The sequence below is a fragment of the Aquila chrysaetos genome, chromosome 4 (genome assembly GCF_900496995.4).
Source record: "Aquila chrysaetos chrysaetos chromosome 4, bAquChr1.4, whole genome shotgun sequence".
NCBI lineage: Eukaryota > Metazoa > Chordata > Aves > Accipitriformes > Accipitridae > Aquila > Aquila chrysaetos.
This window is the reverse complement of record NC_044007.1, coordinates 5689510-5711470: the sequence shown is the minus strand read 5'-3', so window position 1 is coordinate 5711470 and position 21961 is coordinate 5689510. Positions and strand designations below refer to the sequence as shown.

The following is a 21961-nucleotide window of genomic DNA, read 5'->3' as shown; positions in this document are numbered from 1 at the left end:
GGTTCAAACTGTCCTTACTGCTGTATGTGTGGAACATGTTGATTTATTACAGGGTCACAGAACACCAGTCCTTTGGCCTAAGCCCTATAACCTGTATGGGGAAAGTCCCACAAATCCCATTTCCTCTCAGGCAGAGGCAGAGCTGTGCCAGCCCACATTAACTATTAGGAAGAAGCCTTTAACATCGAGCCCCTTGAGGCTATTCAATCTGAGAGTGCTCTACTCTTACAGGGCCCATTTCCTGCTTTTTATATCCTCATGGAAGTTCTTCCAGCTCTTGGAATGAAACCTAATATTTTCTTTTTTAGTACAGTAGAGGATTATGTCAGTAAAAAGACCCATATGTCATGGCTTTATATAGTCAGCTAGCAGAGCTGGAGCAAGGAATCAGGATGGGGTAACAGCCTAAATCTGTCTGGAAAACAGGCAACATACATACTTTCTTACAAAGAGCCTGGTGAACGCATTTCCCAGAACTCCTACTGGGGCCAATGCAAGGAAGAGTTAGTTTGGATTTCTTGCCTTATGCCTTATGATAATGGCCTGGATAAGGATTACCAGAGTCCCTACAAGCTCCAGAAATGAGCTCATACCAATTGTCTGTCACTCTCAGGGTTATTAACAGGGCTATGCTAATTTCAAATGTAGCACACATGCACCCACCACTTCCTCAACACTTCTGCTGAACTGTCCAGATGACAGAAAATTTCCCAAATACAGGAACATCAATGCCTCCTACTTGCACTATGATGTGGGTAAATTTCTCCTCCACACGTTCCAACAAGTTGATGGCCATCTAATGTCATGAAAGCTTGTTCAGAAACAACAACTATATTTGATTAAGAGATTTAGTGTTGCAAAGCCTTTCCATGGTCTAATTTCCATGGTTTTGGCCTTTGTAATGAAACCCAGAACTCTACTGTGGACAGGAACACACCAGCAAAAGTGAAAGACCTGTGAAGAAAGGCCATGAAAACAAGAGATACCTGTTATTACTTGGGGAGGTGTAGACAGCAGGGTTACATCCTACGCTTTGCCCCTTTCTGAAGCTTTCCCTCTTTACCCAGCACTTGCAGGAGGCACTGTCCCCTGTGGGGTATCCACTGCCTGAAATCCACCCACGCTGAATATCTCCATGCTCTTGTCTACTGAGAACAAGCATTGTCACTTTTAAAACACAAGAAAGAAAAAGGACAGCTAAACGGATATAGGTAGCTTGCAAGCAACCCTTTCCCACCGAGGGTAGAAAGCAATTCACAGTCAGTTGACATTGCAGCACGGCAGCAAAGCATCTTGAAACACAAAGTGGGACTGGAACCCATGTAGGATTGCTGCTTTTATTTCTCCTAATTGCAGAACTCAAATCGTTTAAGGCAGAGGCAATTCTGGGAAGACCCAACAACAGAACTCTAAGGTTAGACACCTTAACCAGTTTGGGTGTCTGCCAAGTGGGGAGGTTGTATGGAGGATTTGCGAGTGAAAATCTTGGAAGAGAGTGTCTCAAGTCTTTTTTGTCTCTAACCTCAAATGTTTCTCTCTCCCAAAAAAGGAGCTGGAGTTAGGAGGAGAGAGGAGGACTCATCTTCTCTGACAATAGAGGTCTGCATTGTGGATGTCTTCACCATCAACATGGACTCCTTTGAGTCCTGTGCACCACTGTTGAGTGAAGACAAGTTGGATAGAATACCCTTGATGTCTCAGCCATCTCTGCCCAGCACCATGACCACCATCAACATGGGCCTAGCAGGTAAGGGCAACACACAGAAGTCAAGCAGAAGCAGAGTTTATCCAGTGTCACAGAGAACTTAAGGCTGAGACTGAGATAAAACACACTTTATTCCTCTCATTTCTGAATGTGACACACAGGAAATCACTGCCTGTGAAACCTTCTGTGATCTTGCCATGATCCTAGCAGTGGGAGACCTGCAGCAAAGTTCTGCCCTGTCACTTTTCTTGGCATTGCTTCTTCCAGGGCTGTGATTAAGACGGAAAACAGGAAGCTGATAAAGATGACACTTAAAAGAAGTACAGCAAATAAGGGTCTGAAAGCTGTAAATTAAACAGGAAAAAACCCGGTAGCCAGAGAAAGCATGCAAACTACCCCTATTTTCTGTCAGGAAGGGCTCTCATCACCACTGTTACTTGCATAGAAAGGATAAGAAACCAAAATTTGTGCTCTACTTCCATACACAGCTCTCATGCCAGGCACCTGACACACACAGGAGGCCTATCACTTAGTAGCTGATAAGAAATGTCACTACCAGCTATCCCTGCACAAAAGCTGAGTCTGTGCTTAAAGCAAGAGGTGGGACACTGTCAGCTCAATAATCCTGACATTGGCTGGAAGGGTTTTGAACCATCTCAACTCACACCCTGTTCCATCCCCCCCCACTCTGCTTCCTTACTTTTAATTCGTCCCACAAGTGTCAGGAGCAGCAGTGCGCACTCTGTTGCAGGAAGGAGAAAGCAGGAAGGGAGAGGGCCATGAAAGAAATAAAGAAGTATAAGGAATCACATGGATGAAACATGGAACATGTATCAAACTCAGGTCTTCCTAACATTCTCATTTTTTAATATCTCAAATTTTCATAATTAACACTAGGAAGAAGTGTGATACCAAGCTGTCTCAAAAAGACTTGAAACTTAAAAAACTTACTTGATTCCCTTCCCTTACCTCTTTGTATATAATATCCTGAATTTGTATCTTAAAATAAGAGATAGCTATCGGGTAGGCAATAGTAGATATCAAAGATTTTACTTGATAGTTCGAGGATATTTTCAAATGGATAAGGACTCAAAAATTTTCAAAGTCCCCATTACTTCCAAAACTGGTGACAACCTTGGAGACTGAATTGTTATCTCAGGAACAGGGTATTGATCTTCAGGAATAGGTCTTTTATGATACTATATCTGTATCCATGTGCTCTGTTCAGGTAGATGGCCAAGGGCTGTGTGATGACATCAGGAAAGCAGTATTTCCTTGAAAACAGAGACAACTGAAAATGAGAGAGCCAGGATCGGATGGCAGGACGTACAGTAGTTACCAGGAAAATAATAGCAAATGCAAAATTGGAACCTTCGGTGGAGGAGAAAGGACATGGAAAAATTGTAGAAATGGAAAAGAGATACCCACTTAGACAGCAGTGCTAGAACTTAAATCAAATTACATCTGTGCCTTGCTGGATGTGAATTTAAGATACTGTCTCACACTAGGCTATTTCCTAAGACATTGCAGAGCTTTGGCTGAGATTTATCTCATTTAAGTTTAGATTGTAGGTGTCTGACTAACATTGTATGTGGTTTTATACTTGAGCTCCTCAGGATGGGTTCCCTTTCCAGTTCATGGAGGGAAAAAAAAAAAAGAAAGAAAAAAAATCCATAGCCAGATTGATTTTATCTCTTTCTAAGGAGGATGAGTAAAATAAATTAGCTACTCACAAGAAGTGCTTATTTTCCCCCGACGCAATAAAAGGAGCCTAGACAAGCAGCTAAGATTTAGATATTGATATTTCAACAGATACTGGTATTTCAACAGATGTCTATCTGGCCAAGGTGACATAAGAAAGTCAGCCAAAAGCAGCAACGGCTAACAGATGGTAATGGTAATAATAGGAAGCTTTAGCAAGTTCAGAGGCAGAGGGTGAAACAACTTGAGTGTAAAGTCTTTGTCTAATGGGGAACAGAAGAAGCACATCTAGATTTCTAAACAGATACCTCTTCCTGACTGATGAAATTGTCTTAGAAAAGCAGGTTTGGGTTGAAGGACCAAAATGGAACTAGGAACAGCAATGTCTTTTTGAACTTTCACGCTAGTTTACACAAAGAAAGCTTAAGAACATCCCGTGCAGGATTTAGTCCAGTTTCTGGGTGAATTATAATGGTTATGGGAACTAAAAGTATGGGGGATTCACGGAATCCTGGATTGCCTAAAGGGTTAAACTTCAGTCTGAGTTTTCTGTATCCATAAAATGCATTGGATGAAGTCAGCCCTGATGTTCAACTGTCCTAAACGCCAGTGGGTAATGCTTTGCTCTCACTGACTCTGCATGTAGGCTCAGGAGCCTGGAGGTCTGAAGACAGTCCTCGCGAGCAAAATAAAGGTCACAAAAAGGCACTGAGTACCTCAGCCTTTTCTACATCTTTTTTGTCACTAGATTTCCTGCCCCATTGAGCAGCAAGCAGGTACTTTGCTTTGCTTTCCTTTAGATGTCAAGGAAAATGCCAAAGTACTAACACACTGCCATGATGAATTTATCCCATATGCAGATAAGCAAATATTTCAAACACACTTGTTCTCTGAAGAGTAACTGCTTTAGTCTGTTGCCAATTAAAAAAAAAAAAGATGACGGGATTGTGCTTGTTTTGCTGTTTTGTCTCTGTTAGTGAGACTGACAGCCTATTCTTTGTTAGATAAAAACAGGTGTTATAACTCTTGTTTTCCATGGATACATATAAAACCTAATTTAATGTATGAAAGTTTTTCATATTCATGTAGCTGTATTCAGGGAAAAACTCTTATTTATAGATCATTACAGATGAAAGGGACAATTATATACAGACTGACCTCCTGGCCAACATAAGTCCAAAATTATTTTTAGTAATACCAGTATCTCATCTATGTCTTGTACAAAAGTTGCTGTACTTTTCCTGCTCTAGAGAACCATCAGTCTTGATTTATGAGACAGAATATTCCTGCACCAGAACTAGAAAGTTGTTCAAGTGCTCAGTTACCATCGCCTGATGTACTTGATCTCTAGAATGAATGCATTCATCTTCCGTTTGCAGTGTCATGTTTTAATCTGAAACCTTTCCCTGGCTTCTAGGGCCCAGAACGAGTTGCTAGGCTGGTGGTTAATAATTAAAGAATTTGAATTTTTTCCCTACTAAGGTAAACATGAAACCCCACAATGCTATTAGCTATCCCTTATCCTAAAAAGAACCCCAAACAGACAAACAAATAAGAAATGAAATAACACACTAGCTCGGCTACATTAGCAATGCTTTGCTTCTGTAATAAAGAGGGAAAAAAAAGAATTCTCAAGATCAACCTAGCACCTCGCCTTTTTCCACTCTCTCCAGAAACTAAACACTGCTGCTGCTTATGAGTGGCAGCTTAAATGCTTTAGGAGAGAATCCAAACACAAGGTGATGCTGAATCCTCAGACTAAGAAAAACTATGCGTTTTTGTACAAGTAAACAATAAGGACCTCAAGAAGTTCTCCACAAAACCCTGTTGGTAGCTATAGCAACTGCATTCACTGTATTTTCACTAGAAAACATTTTTTAAAGCTACTTAAGAAAGTACATTTTTCAGCCATTATTTACATATCTAACTTTCAAGCCTTTCGATGAAATCCTGCTCTCCATTCAGCTTCCACCTTTCTGGTTCCACTTGGCATGCATGGCATGTGAGTTGCTGGGGTGACTCCCAAATTCAGGGAAGGAATTTTGCCTCCAAAATTCAGCAGGCTTAAATCTAAACTGCTGAACTGTGGCTTTCATTCCCAGTGAAACACCATGCCAGCACAAACACTTGCATCTCTCAGGCAAATCGGACATCCGAGGAGAATTACACTTAAAGCAATAACTGGTGTAAGTCCCAAAACTCTATAAAGGGATGGGAAAAGAAATAATCTTTAAGAACCCTAAATTGTTAGATCTGGAGAAATATTTGCTGTATCAGAATTCTGGTCTTGCGACATTTACTTACTGGCAAGTGCTGTAAAGCAACAAAACTTCAACACTACTTGGGATATGAAAGCTTTGGAGAGCCATTATACTTAGGTAGTCTTACATAAATTAGGCCTTTCCATGGCACAGTCTTCTCTATACGATTAGCATCATACGGTACAATAGCCATGTTTGACATTTATCTGTTGAAAGGGAATTTTTTCCCCCCCGTGAAATAGCTATGTGAGACCAGATGAGAGTGCTGCTGGTTTCCTATATTCGAATCAACCACCTGAGCAGAAGACTGCTGGGGGCTTAACTCTTCTCTCGGTGCTCCCATCTGCATGAACAATAGCTTTGACGCTCAAGTCTGAGAGAGAAATACACTAGCACTTCACATTTGGTCTCCCCTTTAAGAAGAGAGAATTTTATTTCCCTCTGAGGTGTACAAAACAGAAAAGATTGAAAGCATAATGCAAGTCTTCAGTCTTGACACAGACCTTCCGCTTCTGAAGTCTGTGGAAAAACGTTTGTCAGAGCAAATTGCAAAGCATATACGCTCTCACATCCCCCAAGTTTCTTCTCACTGACAATGGACCGCTTCTTGCTTTTCCACACCACTACATTAGTTTGATGTATTGATTCATTTATTCACATGTAGCAGCTTGTCTAACTTGCCCATGACTTCACTAATTATGAAGAGTTCACCATGAAAAAACAAAACAAAATCCACAAAATATCCTTCATAGCATACTATTAGATTTCTTCTAAAAACTTTGCTTTGGGACACTTTTTATAAAAGCTAGTCCATTACTTTCATAAAGCATTCAGTTATATCCACAGAAATGCCACTGGACAGCCATGAGACCAGTGTTTTCCCTGGTTTTGGATACTTTGTAGGTGAAGTCCCTGTACTGTTGAAAGCATTAAAAGACAAGAAATGTTAAAAGCTATAAGACTGGTTTCAGCATTAAGACTTTTGATGTCCACCTTAAGCTAGAACAAAGATAGCTGCAATTTAGTGTAACAGAAACACTAGTTCTTCCGTCACACATTGCTGTGATGTTATCACCAATGTTATTCAACATTCCAAAATATTAAAGCATTATGATACCTGGAAAATATTCACAAGTTTTCATCTTGTTCCTAATAACATCCTAGAGGCAAAAAGATTTCTTCCCCACATACCAGTGTACAAGAGTGTCAGCTTTATGACTCCTGCCTATGAATTACACCAGGAGGACTCAGTTTCACTGGCAACAATTCAAGAACAGGAAAGTCAGGACAATGAAATGACTTCAAAGGAACATGAGTTATTGGAAAGATCATGCAAGTGCAGGCTAAGTATTCAACCTTAACACATTTCAGTTTCATCAGATTCCAAATAGCAGGAATCAATTATTTTTTCATAGCAGCAAATCGCTGGTATCTCAGAGCTTGGCTCCATCCTGATATGCAGCTGCAACTCTATGTATTAGTGTAAATCAAAACAAAAAAACGAAAACAAAACCAACAACAACAAAACCCCAAGCCCCAGTGGAATTACACAAGTGCAAAGTATGAATAAAGCCACACAGACCCTGATGCTGAGGCTGACCCACCTTTCTGCAGAGGACAAGCTCTTAAAATAAATAGGTTACCAAAGCATTTAAATCCATTCAACAGTTACTCTAAGATGACTCTTCTACTTAATGAAAGACTTCTCTTCAACCACAAGTTATAAATAGGAGCATTGCCCTTGCATAGTGTGAATCTCACAGTGAAGGAAACATTTCTAGGGGAAATGCAAAGATTTCATCTAGGACTGGATTATATTATCCTGTTTCTCATCTTAGGAAGAGAATGAGAGGAGGGAAAAGTATTTTTCCCACCACGTGGCTCTCAGCCACGTTAAGACATACCTTATTTCTGAGCTCTGTCCTGCGGCAGAGGAATGCCTTTCTTGCACGCTACAGCCCTGCAAGTAAACAGGCAGGGACGGGCAGGATGTGGGCAGAACTTGGGATCCACTCTACCCCTCCCAGGGACCAAAGTAGCCTCACAGCCACCACAAATGCAGAAGAGAAGGATGATAACGAAGGGCTATCCCTGCTGCGGTGCCTCCCACGATTACTGCTTGGGCAACGTCTGCCCTCGCCTCCCGCCTGGCCCAGGACAACACACGGGCACTGCTTAACAACCCTTTCATCTGCAGACCGGTCTCTGTGCTGGTCCCAGTATCAGCACTCGTGTTCTGGGGAATGCACCGGTATTTGCAGATACCCATTTAATTCACATTGCTGCCTGGCAAGCAGAAGTCAGTGGCTTCTAGTCTGTGATTTCAAGCATTTCCTGATGCAATCGCCTAGAAAGGGTATTGCCAGAAATGTGTCTAGGTCACCTGCTTTTGCTGTAGAGAGCAGCCTGAGTGCGTTATTTTTCCGTAACTTGTCATATACAAATTTTAAAAAATATTTAAGTCATAATTTTAAACATTCAGATTTTGACAATTATTGAAAACATTTTAAAAGTTATGTATTTAAAAACTTATCTATTTTAGTACTTCAAGTGTTCCTACTGAACTCATCACATCAGTGGAAGCCAACGCAGACAATTATTTTTTTTTAAATACCCCACCCTGAATTATGTGATTCAGAAATTACTACAGTCTTTGCTAGCTCTGCTGATTTAGTAACACAGCTTGCAAAAAGATCAATGTTCAGACAATCCCACTGGTATCTCAGCATACCCTTAGCAGATTAAAGCACTCCATAATTTTTTATTGGAATGACAGAATCTGCCCTTAAATAAAGACACCATGGTAGAAGCCTCAATAAAGTGGGAGTCATTTTCCACTTAAGTCTGTTTAACACCAAACACACTGTTGAAACCTTAAATCACAGATAACTATTGGTAGTGACAGAGCCCTTCTTAGACCTCATGGATTTATTCCCAGAAAGCATTAAACCTAAGGGAAGGATTACATTAATTTTCCTATCTCTATTTCCCATTCTGTTCAGACATCATTTAAACCATATCCCAAAGAATTGATTTTTACTGTCTAAGATAGCATCAGTGTGAACAAGGTCAGAGGCCTTTCCCAGAACTCAGCTGATACGATAAAAGAACCTGGAGAAAGAGACGTCTGTGTTTCAAATATAGTTGGATATAAAGCAATCCCTGAGTAATCCCTGAGTTCCCACCAATCCAAAAAATCTACTTACATTCATCACCAACTTTTCTCTCTGAAAGTTTGGGACTTGGGATCCCACAGCCTATGGCATACAAGCAGGCACTGAAAGAGAGATGCATGCCGCTATTTTTATACACAGTCACCAAAGGAAGCTGCTTGCATTTTCAAGTGCATCTTAAAACTTTCACTTCAGTGGAATCATTGAAGGAAGATTTAAGTGTTCATTCTTCTTCAAGCGGCAGCCTAATTTTTTTATTAAGACATGGCTACCCTATTTCTCCTTTCTTCTGGAAAATCATAGCACAATCTTTTGAAAATTTGCCCCAGTTCCTAGTACCTCACAATCCCCTTTTGCAAATTTGAGCTTTTACTTCCTATTCTTTTCAATTTTTCTGGTACATATCAAAGGGATTTTATACTCCAGGGGGCTGAAATTGATAGTCTTTTGCGATTCAGTTTGACTTCTCCAGAAAGGCCAGAAGCTTGTCTTTTGTGATAAACCATGAGCTGAAAAGGACCATCTCCAGTAAAACACAAGATTGCACAGCTCCTAGGACCAAAGGACAGTGCTGCTTCAATGTGCATCCTTTAAAAGCATAAAGCAAGCCCAATAATCATGCAGATGCCTAGGGGAGAAGACTCTGCTCTTGACAGCAGGCAACACACTTGAAACAGCAGCAATACCAAAAGCATGAACAGGTAATAACCGACTCTCCCTAAAACCCAGTAAGACAACAGGGAGTTGTGAGACCTAGTGGAAAACCTACCAGAACCTCCCAGTCACTCGTCTACTGCTCAGGAGTCTGGGTGCTGCTCTTGGCATTCTCACAGCCCCCAAGCAACGTAAGAAGCTACCGAGCTGGAGGTTTTCAGGAAAAAAGGGGAGTTAGTCAATGAATAAACAACCCAGGTGGATGGTGGGACAAATAGGGGTAGGTTGGACAAATGCATTCCCCAAATCTTCTTCTAGCCTGCTTAAGTCTCCTGAAGCCTAACTGCGTGTATCTTCACCTCAGATCTTGTTTCAGTGACAGTCCCTGTTACAGCACCTTGGGGAATTTTGACAGGGGAACAGTTCAAAGGCAAGCTCTGCCCTGAAGAGTTACCCATGATCCACCCATGGTAGCTCCTCCAAGTTTCTCTATCCTGAGTGAGCCTTTTAAAGTCCTAAAATAAAATGCTCCCTCATCTGATCTTCGAGATGCCACCTTGCCTCAAGTTTTCCATCTGGATCCAACTCCCAGGAAGTCTCTGTTACAAACTGAATTAGAAACAGGTCCTGGAGGGATGAGAAAAGGGTTATAACCAGGGTCTTCACCTGTCACCTGGTCTTTAAAATGCCAATTTGTCACACAGCGGGCTTGGACACTGAAGGATTTGGTTTGCGTGAGGTTACTGTGACAGAGCAGGAACAGCTCAGTCCAGCAGTCCAAGCCTTGTACCAAAAGGAAAGCCCTCCTCTCCCACATTATGTCTGCTGGGACAGGAGCAAAGGGTGCCCTGTTTACCAGACATGATCCCTGTGCCAAAAGAGTTTACAATCTAAAAGAGAGGATTTCACAAATCCTGTGAGTACACAGCCATAAAGGATTCAAAGGGGATTAATAGACTCCTCACCCTTTCCATTCTTAAGGAGAGCATTTAAGGAGAAAAACTCTCCTATCAGCTTTGCTGCCATCCAACACAGCATCATGTCACAGAACAGAGAAGGGATTAGCGCTTATCATCTGATCAGGCAAACAAGTTAGCTAAACAAGAAGAGCTGGTAATGAGGCAGAAAAGCTGTATGCACAATGGCGTGGATCCTCCCACCTAGGCATGGATCAAGAGTATTCATAATACTGTTACTTAATTGAGAGACTTCGTAGATAAAGGCCAATTTTTGCAGACAGCGTAGGACTGACAATGGAAAAATCCATGCTCTGTGGAGCCTCTTAATGACAAATCAGAATTAATAAACATTATCCCATTTATAACAGGAATAAGTGAAATGATCATTTACATAAGTGTTTCACAGAGAATTGTCGCCATGTTCCGGCAATTATTTTTGCTGGCTGGTTTCAATGCAAGAGAAACTCTGTTCTCATGTCAGTATTGTCTTAAATTGGCTACAGAGGGCAACTAAATCAACCCAAAGGCTAGTATTCCCCAAAGCCAATGTAATCCCTTCTCCTGCATGGGCCCTAGTGGAGAGAGGGAAGAGCTTTTTTAAGACAACGTGCAGTCCAACACCCTAATACTTCCTATATCATCTATACATGACAGAGCACTTAGCTCCATGACATCACCGTCACACCGCGTATCTCCTGAAAGATCCTAAATCTGATACCTGGGATAAAAATTGTCACATCACCCTGCTACAGCTATTCCAGGTCCTCCTGCTCACCTAAATTACTCTGATAGTTTTAATCAATACAAAACTTTTCTGCAGTGCTAATTTATTGAGAGGTACCACTGTATGTTGGTCAACAGCCATGCCCCCCCCCCAGCCTGCCTGTGGGGAATGCAGTCCTGCTAGTTAACTCTGCCGAGCGACACACTGAGGCCTTATTGAAATTACAGGGATTAATCTGACCAAGTACAGAGATTTACAGTGTAGTTGTCTATATCCGAGTAAACCACCTACCAGCCCTTTATAATCCATGGAGAGGAAGAGACACTTCTAGGGAGTAATACATTTCAAACAGGTCAGATGAATCATCCTGGAAAACCTCCTATTCGTCTTCACCACCTCTAAAGGGAGCGAGGGATGTCTGGCTGAGCAGGAGAGTCCCCAACAGACATCTACAACTAGGTGAGGTGACCCATTGTGGCATCTTGGGCTGAAAGGGTCCGTCTCCAGACATAGTGGACCTCTCTGCTTGAGGCAGACAGACCCAAGAAAGGTTAAACACCACACAAACGAGTGGCACAGCCACTGCCCAGGGGCTATGCCCATCCGTGCCACGTGCCAAGGTAACTGTTTAACGGAATTCAGCCCATAATGTGATGAATCTTCAAGTCATTAATGAGGAGAAGGACAAAGGCACACAGCTAAGGAAAAGAAGTGACACTGGTTAACACAGAATCGTTCTTGCTTCTTTATGGTGGGGGTTTTGTGGTTTAGATTTTTATCTCATGAATCCTGCAGACCTACAAAGCTGCCAACCCTCAGCAATTCCTCCAACTCGGGGGACAGACTCCCCAAAATTCAGTGTACCTGCCAGCTCCCTCTGTGGCTTCCTCGGCTGGCTGGGACCTGCTTTACAGGTTTTTACCTTCAAAAATACTCTCTGGGAGAGAGACTGGGAGCAAAAACATAGACATGGAAATGAGGAGAAATTGAAGTAAGAGTAAATATTTCTAAGCTGTTTATCATACAAGTGGAATCTGACATAAGGGTACTTCATGATTTATCTGTTTTGCTGGGTGCTGTTATCAGTCTTAGCTCAGAAACGGCTGAAGGAAAGGAGATTTCTCTTTATATACAGCTCGATTGGATGGTGTCCTGGAAAGCAGCACTTCTCTGACTTCCCTGTATCACCACATCTAAAATTAGCAACTTAATTTTATAGCCCACTCATAACTGCCACAGCCTTCCCGGGGTCATGGCCCGTAGTCTGGGAACAGCTGCTAAGGGAAGTGAAAAGGATGCTAAGGGAAGAAAATATGACAATAGAGATATCTACTGAAAAGGGGAAAAAAAGTTGAAGAAGGCAATAAAAAAGACAGAACAGTGAATTAAAAAGAAGAAGAAGAAGAAAGTACTCAGAAATGCACAAATAACTTGAGTGAAAAAAGAACAGAAAATGCACTCAGTAATAAACCCAAGAGATGGCAAAGAAAGAAGCTAAAATAAGCCCTCCCGTAAACTGTTTTAATTTCAGGAATCAATCATAAAAGTACTTACCCGTATAATTAAGAAAAGCCTCCAGAAAACATAAAAACCACTCTTCGAAATACTCTAGAGGTGGTACCATAATTAAACAGCAAAGCAGGATGGGAAATTGCTTTGAAACAACTCAAGCACAAGGTGGCTTATCAAATGTCAGACTTGAACAAAGGTTGTCAACCCATCTGTTAGGAATGAGCAATTCACTCCTGCCCAGCCTCCCAGAGTGGTTGAACTGTTTCATTACCTATGCTAAAGCATTGTCCTTTCTGAAAGGAATGATTTTTTTTTTTTTATTTTCCTGCTGCAGGAACATGAAGTCACTGGCCATTGCAGAACTACATCATCAGGTCCTGCATTCAGACTGAGAGCACCCTGGGCTCCGCTGCAGCAGATTGTATAAATGAGGCAGATTTGAGCTTTGCCAGAGCTCACACAGGACCAGATGAATTTCAGGTGCTGGAGAAGAGCTGTGCCTTGCTGCCTCTTAGCAGTACTGAATTAATTTCCCAGTCAGGAGTTAAAACCACTGTGCCTGACCACCCTGTCTAGATCTAGCCAATGGAGTTAGTTGAAGATTTTCTGGTATATTTTGCAAAGATCAGCACTGCGCACCCTTCTCTTATCAAGTGCTATAATGGACTGAAAATCATGCATTCCTTTACATTCCTACCTTATCGTTTCATTAGGGTATTTCATTTACTGTAGAGAAAAACTGTGTCCTACCACTGAAAGGGATAAAGGGTTGCAGGGATGCCCAGTACAAGAAGTGCTTTGAAATGGGTACCAGCTGTTGTTTCATTCCTAAGAACTGCAGTGGTAATCAAGACAGTCCATGCAGATTATTTGTAGCCTTTATCTGCTGATGAAATTGGAATTACTGAAGTTCTGTCATACAAGCGGTAATTGGTTTTATACTAAATGTGGAGCCAACAGAAATCCCCCTGGTATCTCCAGCTCTAAACTTTCCAGCTCAAAGAAAATATTTGCAATTGATATGCAGAATAATTCTTCTTATGACAATCAATATGAACCTGGTTTCTCTGGAAAGAAATACCTGGATGCTGCCAACAGGCACATAATTCAACATGTTTAAGCAAACAGCACTGCAAAAATTGCACTTGGGTAATAAGCAGTCAAACCTCAACCAAATGTTGGCTAAGCTTCGATCAAAGAGCATGAGTCCAAAAATATTTAAAACTGTCAATGGTTTAAACTTCCCCTCAAATGTGATGTGAAATATGGCAGTTTTAGCATCTCTTATTAAAATCACTGAAGAATCAATATTTGGGACATAACAATAATCAAATCAAGTTGCTTAAACCGAACTCAAGGGATCCTTCTATTTTGCAAAGAATCAAAGATTAATTTCTAAGGAACTGAATCAATGCAAAGTAAATAGAATCTGATAAGCTGGGGAAGGATAGCTTACATCTACTGCATAGTAGATAAGCTCTGCGATAGCAGTACTCCCTGAGCAAAGGAAATCTAGACAACTGCATAATCAGGACTGACAGCACTTGCAAAATATGACCCATAACTCAATTTCATTCATTCCTAATGAATTGTCAAGGCTAACATAGCTTGGAGAAGCTTTGTGACATGTAACCAGGTCAGCTCCAGGTTTTGCACTTTTTGGCCACCTCTGCAGCCCCATCCACCCTGGTGCGGGATTTGTGACTCTTCAATGGGCTTTCAGGATGGGCTGCATCGCTATTTCTGTAGCACAAGGGTTTGCAAGCAAGTGCCAGGGCTCATGGACACCTGCCCTCTCTTTATTGCTAAATTTCCTCCCTACCAGGGAAGAAATGGGAAGTTTTTAAAGAGTATTCATACTGTTTTACGGGAAGAAGCCTTTTAAAGTCAAAATACTTCAGAAATCTCAGGCTCTTATTTGTCACTGTACACAAAGATACCAGGTATTTCCCATGAAAACCTCAATATAATAGAGAATGGCAACTCAGCCTGCTTTCATTCTCTCAAGCAAAGACACTCTTCTTTTTTAGGTTGTTTCTAGCAGCACAACGAAATAAAAGCTATCTTACTACTTGCATCACCTGTGATGTGAAATTAATTTTCCACTAACCAGCAGGAAGTGACATATCTGTTGTATATCAATAATGTTTATTATAGAGGTGGGTTGTTTCTTTTTTTCCCCACTCCAGATTAAATCTCTAATCTATACCACAAGTCCTGGGCAGGTGATATACCCACCATCTACCCAGCTACTGCCAATTCTGAAACAGTTTTCTCAAGGCAACGATAATGTGCGCATACTTCTTCCTTGCTAGGTGAAGCATCAGCTATTTAATCTTCATAGACCTTTTAGTGATGCTGAAAAATAAATATTATCAGCCCCCTTCCACCCTCATATTCAGGCCAGGAATGAATAAGCAACTTTTCCCTCAACCAGAACTGTCGATCCTGTTTTGCAGATCACATTCACATGACAAAATATTTCAGCCTACGCAGTGGAACTGGACCTGAAGAGTAGAGTGGGGAGAAGAAATCAGTGCACGTTCCCCGCCATGCCCCCGGCCAAGCTGCACTGCTGGGGATGTCAGCCTGGGGTTTGTAATTGCTGGTCACAGCCCCCATGGCAGCCAGCAGCAGCAAATGCAAAGGAGATCATATAGAGGAAAAGTCCTGTGATGGAAAACAAGGGTTGTAGGGTTCTCAGTGTTGCGTTACCATCTCTGAATAGATGACCATGTCATTTTTGTTCACATTTCTGAATAACTGGAGTACAGACACAGTGCAAGAGTCATGGAAGTGGGCTGGAAGCTCCGTAAAGTAACTTCATGCACTTGTCTCGGACATAAAAGGGACCTGCCTGCCCCATTCTGCAGCTTCCTTACTCTTCACAGCTTCAGAGCCATGCCAGGTTAAATCGGGTTCCCAGGGTCTCATTCCTCCACAGAAAACAGCTTTGTCCAGATTTTTTCACTAGTGACATGCTCCAGGGTGGAAAGGGAGAAAGATGTTAGAGGACAAGTCATTCCATACTTCCCAAAACTTGGATCCGGCTAGTCTCTCCTTGCAACTCAAATTCTAGAAATGTTGCCGATCATTAGAGTATATACTACTCAATTAACAAGAAATCAGAATGCTTTGCACTAATAAAAACCACTTCTTTTTTTTTTTTAATTTTAGGATCGCAAGGTCACAACTGATTTAAGATCTCCTTCTAAAATTATCTCTCATTCACAGGTGGAAGAACTGACTGCGCACAGATTCAGTGACTTGCTAAAGGCTGTGCAGCACATCTGCCAGAGCAACATCCTCTGTCCCCAGCCCCTGACTACAGTCCAGTGGGCTTTTTAGCTGTAATGTTAAGGCAAAAATCCTTAATTTCACCTGTAATTTACTGACCCTTTATGTCATTTATAAATCAAGATCATTAGGACTAACATCTCCTCTCCCCTGAAAAACACCCCAAAACTTAGCAGTGTTTTTTAAACAAAATTTGAAATGGAAAACTATATAATAAAAGTTATGGTTTATTACCTCAGAAGATCTCATACTTGCTTGCCAAGAAGAATGTAAGTCTGAGCGTGACTCGAGCAGATCACTTCAAGGCTTAAGATATGCAAGTCTCCCAAAAGCACACTGGGAGATCCTTGCAGAAGCTCCTCTCCCTGCAAAATACATGCCTCTGCTTGGCTCCGCTAGTTATGCTGGGACAGAGTCATCTCAGCCGAGCTTTGCTCGTGATAACTTCTGAAGCCTGATGTGACTTCCATTGAAGGGGATCACAAAAACTTCAGCAGCAACCAGAACAAGCCATTAGGAAAACACCAAGTAAAATGAAGTATATGATGGAGGAAACAACAGAGGGAGCTTTTGTCCAAATATGATAGTTTCTAATATGTTAATTTTCCTGCTCTTTTCCTGTTCTGCTCACATTTCCTACAACAATTTCAAAATATGTTCCAAATTCCTCAGTTACAGTTTAATGATTTCTGTAGATGCCACCTCCCCTTTTCCCCATGCCCAAAACTTGAGCTCTCATGCTCCAAAACATCTTTGTAACAGTCGGTAGTGCCTAATACAAAGTAAGCGCTATCCAATAAGGACCCAATATTCCTGTCTTTAGATTCATTTGGCCAAAGAAAGACCTGCAGGAATGGCTCCTCTCTAAGAGCTAGTTGTAAAGGTAGAAATGCACTGCCACATCTTCCTCGCTAGGGAAAACAGAGTTGGAAGGGCTGGAAGGGGGTATTTCAGTGTCATGGGAGACAATACATAACTGAAGTTTATCGAGGAAAGATTGGGGAATTTGGCATTGCCTGCAGAGCTGAAATAGCCCAGTATCACCTGTATTATTCAGGTATGGTGGTACAGACAAGATGTTGATATAATGCAGGGTTTTTTTCTTAAAGGCTTTGCTCCTCATTATGAGAAAAGGAAGGAGTTTAAGAATGGTTTTTAAAAGGGAGGAATTGCAATCATCCAGCAGTGATTAATCAAAACAGGTTTTAGAAGAAAGTGTTGCAGTATGACAAATTGAAATACCCTTTGAAGCCAAGATAATTACCGAGCAAATCTCAGAAACGTATTTTAGCAAGAAACTTATCACATGCTGGAAACAAAAGCGTTCTTTTATTCCTATTATTTTCAGTATCATAATCTCCAGAATCAACAGCTAGCTCCAGCATGTAGCAAAGTTGTTTGCCCTAAAACTGTATGAAATGTCAGCAGAAGTAAGAAAAGACTTATGTGTATGTATAGGTGCTACAGGCACGCTCACCCACACATTGTCTGGGTCTCTGAGCTCACAAGAAGCTTCCCACAGACCACAGAAACAAACTAATTCTTCCACCTAATTCTTCCCCTGTTAGGTCCCCATTGGGGACCTTGCTCTTCCACCATGCTAACATGAGTCATATTCATGAGTCATAGTGATACTTCCCCCACAATAAGTCTTCCATCAGATGTACTATTCCAAGCCAAAGCCTCTTCTCATTCATGGCATCGGTCTTACTCAAATTTTGAGAGGCAATCACTCAAATTAGAGAGAATACTATTTGCACTGATAAAACAAGCAAGATTTGGCCCCAAACTGATCCCAGGAGACAGTGGCACCATCATCTGCTGTTCTGGAAGTCAGAAGACCTGGCTTCTTCCCTTGGCTTTGCAGTGTGTTGAGGACTGCCCTTGTGCAAGTTACTTGGAATAATTCTGCCCCAAACCAGACGACATTCATCAGTTGGAAGGCTGCCCATTGCTAAGTTCAGAAGGGGACTCTTAATTTCTCCAAGCCTCGGTTTCCCCAGAAAGGATCCCAAAACAGCACATTGCTTCTTATTAGAAGCAACAGCAACAAAACACACTTATTGAAGGTACACGGTGAATCTGCAATACAGACTCTGAAATTTCTTTTGTAGTAATATTCCATAAACACTTCACTGATGTTAATTCTAATATATATCTTCATGTACTTGATATGTCTTACTGGAAGTTACTTCAGAGCAGCGTCCCAGCTGTGGACAAAGAGCGTGGTCTTTGTATATTCAGAATAGCGGCATCATGCTGGGAAATATGCATGACAGTAGAAGGATTGAAACTTCAGTAAAAACTACTAAATGCTTACTCTTAAAAAAAAAAAAAAGTCATGGAGCTTTTGAAGTAGAATAAACCTTGCAATCGCCTGCCTAACCTGTTTGAGAAACTCCCCCTACTATTTTATTGATTAGTATTTTTTCTGCAGTATTTATACAAACTGTCCCAAATCCGATGTCTAAACAGGCATTCACAAGAGAAAAAGAGGAAATTCAGGCATGTAGCTATAGTAATCCTGGGTGGAAATTAAGCACACAGTTACATAGATAGATTTTGCAGGTGCATCTTCCTGAGAATGATTCCATTAGTGTCCACACTGCGCAGATGGGCTGTGTTATTTTAAGGTCTTAATCAAAATACGTGCAAACAGGCACAGCACCGCATGCATACTAATGCCTGTGAAGTGTCAGCTGTGAAGCAGTCAGTACACTTTTTTAAGAACACTAGCTGTGTAAAAATACAGAAGTGAAGGAATTGCTGAATTAGGCAGCTTAGAGGAAGACTTTGAGGCTATAGCTGGAAAGCGATGCACAGCACATCTGTAACAAATATGGACTGAAGAACGCATTGTCCTGTTAACACTGCATAGTATTCCCGCAAACTAATAGAAACTGAAGTGTCACCCAGATGGCATACAAGAAGGTGTTAGGTCACCAAAATCCCAAGGTATGCTTGATTAGGAAAACCAACCCTAAAAACGGTAATTATAATGTAATCTTGACATCTATAAACCTCCTGTCGGCTCTGAACTTTCTCAACAGCTTTCCTCAGTGAGGTCATTACCCATTCTTCAGTCTCTGCTTTAGCATCTGCAGTGAAGGCACTTTGCATCCACTGATCACAACTCGAGGGCCGAACCAGACCCGGGTTCAGAGGACAGACTCACCTAGCACTCTGTGGTCTGAAAACTTTGTTGACTGAAGAAAAAAATAAGCAAACCCAGCTTAGGAATACTGTTAACACAGATCCTTCTGGGTTTCCTTTTCAAAAGACAGATCCTGTTCCTGCACGTCTGCGTACTTAAAATGAAAAAAAATTCTTCTGAACTCGAGCTGCCTCCCCGCGCAAGGGAAAAACGGAAAGAAACGGCCAAAGCAAAGGCCGTGTTCGGAGTCGCAGTGCCGCAGGGGCCGGGCTCGCAAACCCCCAAATGTGCCCTTACCTGCACAAAACCAGCACCACCCACAGCGGTCACTGGTGCCCGGCTGCCGAGCCGCCCTCAGCGGGCAGCCGAGGTGCGCCTCGCACCGCCGTCGGCCCCGGCGGGGACGGCTTGTGGTGATGGGCGCGCAGGAGCGCCCGCACGGACGCACGGACGCGACACACGGACGCGACGGACGGACACGACGGACGGACTCGGAGCGTGCACAACCCCCCTACACACGCACCCACCCCCCCCACCCGCTGCCGATGGCCAGCGTGGGCACACGCGCCCCCGGGGACCCACGGGGGACAGAGTGGGGGTGAGCAAACGGGGACGGGGGGGCGAGAAGGGAGGGAGGAGGGAGAAAAGGGAGGGAGGAGGGAGAAAAGGGGGAGAGAGGAGGGAGAGAGGAGGAAGTGAGGAGGAAGTGAGGAGGAAGATAAGAGGGAGACAGGAGGGAGACAGGAGGGAAAGGAACAAAAAGGAGGAAGAGAGGAGCAGAGGAGGAAAGGAGAAGAGAAGGAGAAGAGAAGGAGAAGAGAAGGAGAAGAGAAGGAGAAGAGAAGGAGAAGAGAAGGAGAAGAGAAGGAGAAGAGAAGGAGAAGAGAAGGAGAAGAGAAGAGGAAGAAAAAACAAGAAGGAAGGAAGGGAAGAGGGAAGGAAGGGAAGAGGGAAGGAAAAGAAGAGGGAAGGAAAAGAAGAGGGAAGGAAGGGAAGAAGGAAGGAAAAGAAGAAGGAAGGAAGGGAAGAAGGAAGGAAGGGAAGAAGGAAGGAAGGGAAGGAAAAGAAAGATGGAAAAGAAAGAAGGGAAAAAAGGAAAGAAAAAATGAAAGGAAAAAGGAGAGGAAAGAAAGAATGAGAGAAAGAAAGAAGGAAAGGAGAGCGAGAAGGAAAGAAGGAAAGGAGAGAGAGAAAGAAAAGGAAAAAAAGAAAGGAGAGAGAGAAAGGAAGGACAGAAAGAAGAGAAGGAAAGGAAGGAAAGAAAGAAGGAGAGAAAGAAAGAAGAGGAAGAAAGAGGAAGACAGACAACAGAAAGAGAGGAAAAGAGAAAGAAAGAGAGACGGAGGATGGGAGGGAGGGAGGGAGGGGAAGGAGGGGGCCCGAGCAGCGCGGCAGAGCGGGCAGCCGGCCGGCCGGCGGGGAGGGCAGGGCGGCAGCGGGACCTGGCGGCAGCGGGCGGGCGGGCGGTCGCCGGAGCCGGCCCGAGGCGGGTGCCGAGGCGGGAGAGGGGCCGGGCCGGGCCGGCCGCGGGGTTTAAGGAGCGAGGGGAGGGGAAGGGGCTGGGCGGGCAGGGGAGGGAGGGAGGGGGGGAGGGGTGCCGGCCCCGCCGCCGGCCGGGAGCAGGGGGGCGGCCCGGGCGGTGTGTGGAGGGACAGGGCTGAGAGATGCGGGGGCCGAGAGCCCGCGGGGCTGAGGAGGGGGCCGAGGGGCGCGGGGGTGAGAGAAGTGGGGCATGAGGGAGAAGTTTGAGGGAAGGAGGCTGGCGGTGCCGACCCGAGGGGCGTGCGGGGCATCCTGAGCCCCCAGCCCCGCAAAAGGAGGGGCAGAGCCGCGTCCCCCCGGGAGGGAGGGTGTCCCCAGGCAGCGTGGGGAGGCAGCGGACGCCCTTTCTAGTTTAGCGAACAGGTGGCCTCTGCTTTCACCTCCTCCCTGAGCTCAGCGCCTAAATAAAAAGCCCTCGGCCGGGATATTTTCGCTTGAATTTCACCTCTGACTTGCGTGCTGGAGCCACCAGTCCTTCACCCCTCCTCCAGACACATCCCTCCGTACTCCACCGCCGCCACGCATCAAGAGTCGCAAGTTGCAGACCGTAGCTTCTCCCCCTTGGGAAGCGTTTCGATAGCTGTGCCCCGCTTTTCGTCAGGGATGGGCGTCCACCGGAGCGGGCTGTGAGGCTCACAAAGTAGCCGGGTCAGTCCCAAACTGCTGGTCTCACATGGGAGCCAAAGGACATCTAAGGGATGTCATCAGTGCCCTGCATTTCCATGTATTTACTTAGCATGGCTGTAAATGCAGTTGCATCTACAGCAGGTCTGCGAGCCAGGATCTAGACCAGGTTACAGAGATGTTCCTGCGTTTGCTGAAATTTCCCAGTGCGGGATTGAGGCCTTAGGTGTCAGCAGGGTTGAGGCTGCTCAGCTCCGCGAATGTCAATACAGCTTTGTTGGGAGATGAGAGGTTTATTTTATCTGGTCTGGCTGCTGCGTGGTATCAACAGATACAGAACCTGATTTCTGTTGTGTTACAGCTCACCCTCAAGCTGAAGGAGTACTGCGGATGCCTCTCTACAAAGTTTTCAGCTTTCCAAAGAAAAGTTGTCAACGAAACTCAGTTTGCCATATTTCGAAATTTAATGGGGAACATATATTCTCTCTCTCTATATATATGGACGTGCGTGTGTATAATTTCAATTTTTAAAATACGTGCACATAATTCCAATGGTTTGGGAAAAAATATTATTGACCATAATAATTTTTACAATATTTTAAAAATAAAATAAATAAATCTTTAGAAGAAATTATTTTAGCGTTATCGTAGCAGT

General features: G+C 43.3%; 1 protein-coding gene across 1 annotated transcript in view; it reads right to left on the bottom strand.

Moving 5' to 3' along the window:
• COL22A1 (collagen type XXII alpha 1 chain) overlaps nucleotides 1-21296 on the bottom strand; it is a 239637-nt gene extending 218341 nt beyond the window's left edge. The window contains exon 1 of the mRNA XM_030012461.2: nucleotides 21229-21296. The gene's annotated coding sequence lies outside the window, so the exon portion shown is untranslated. The remainder of the gene's footprint in view (nucleotides 1-21228) is intronic.
• Between the last annotated feature and the right edge of the window lie 665 nt (nucleotides 21297-21961).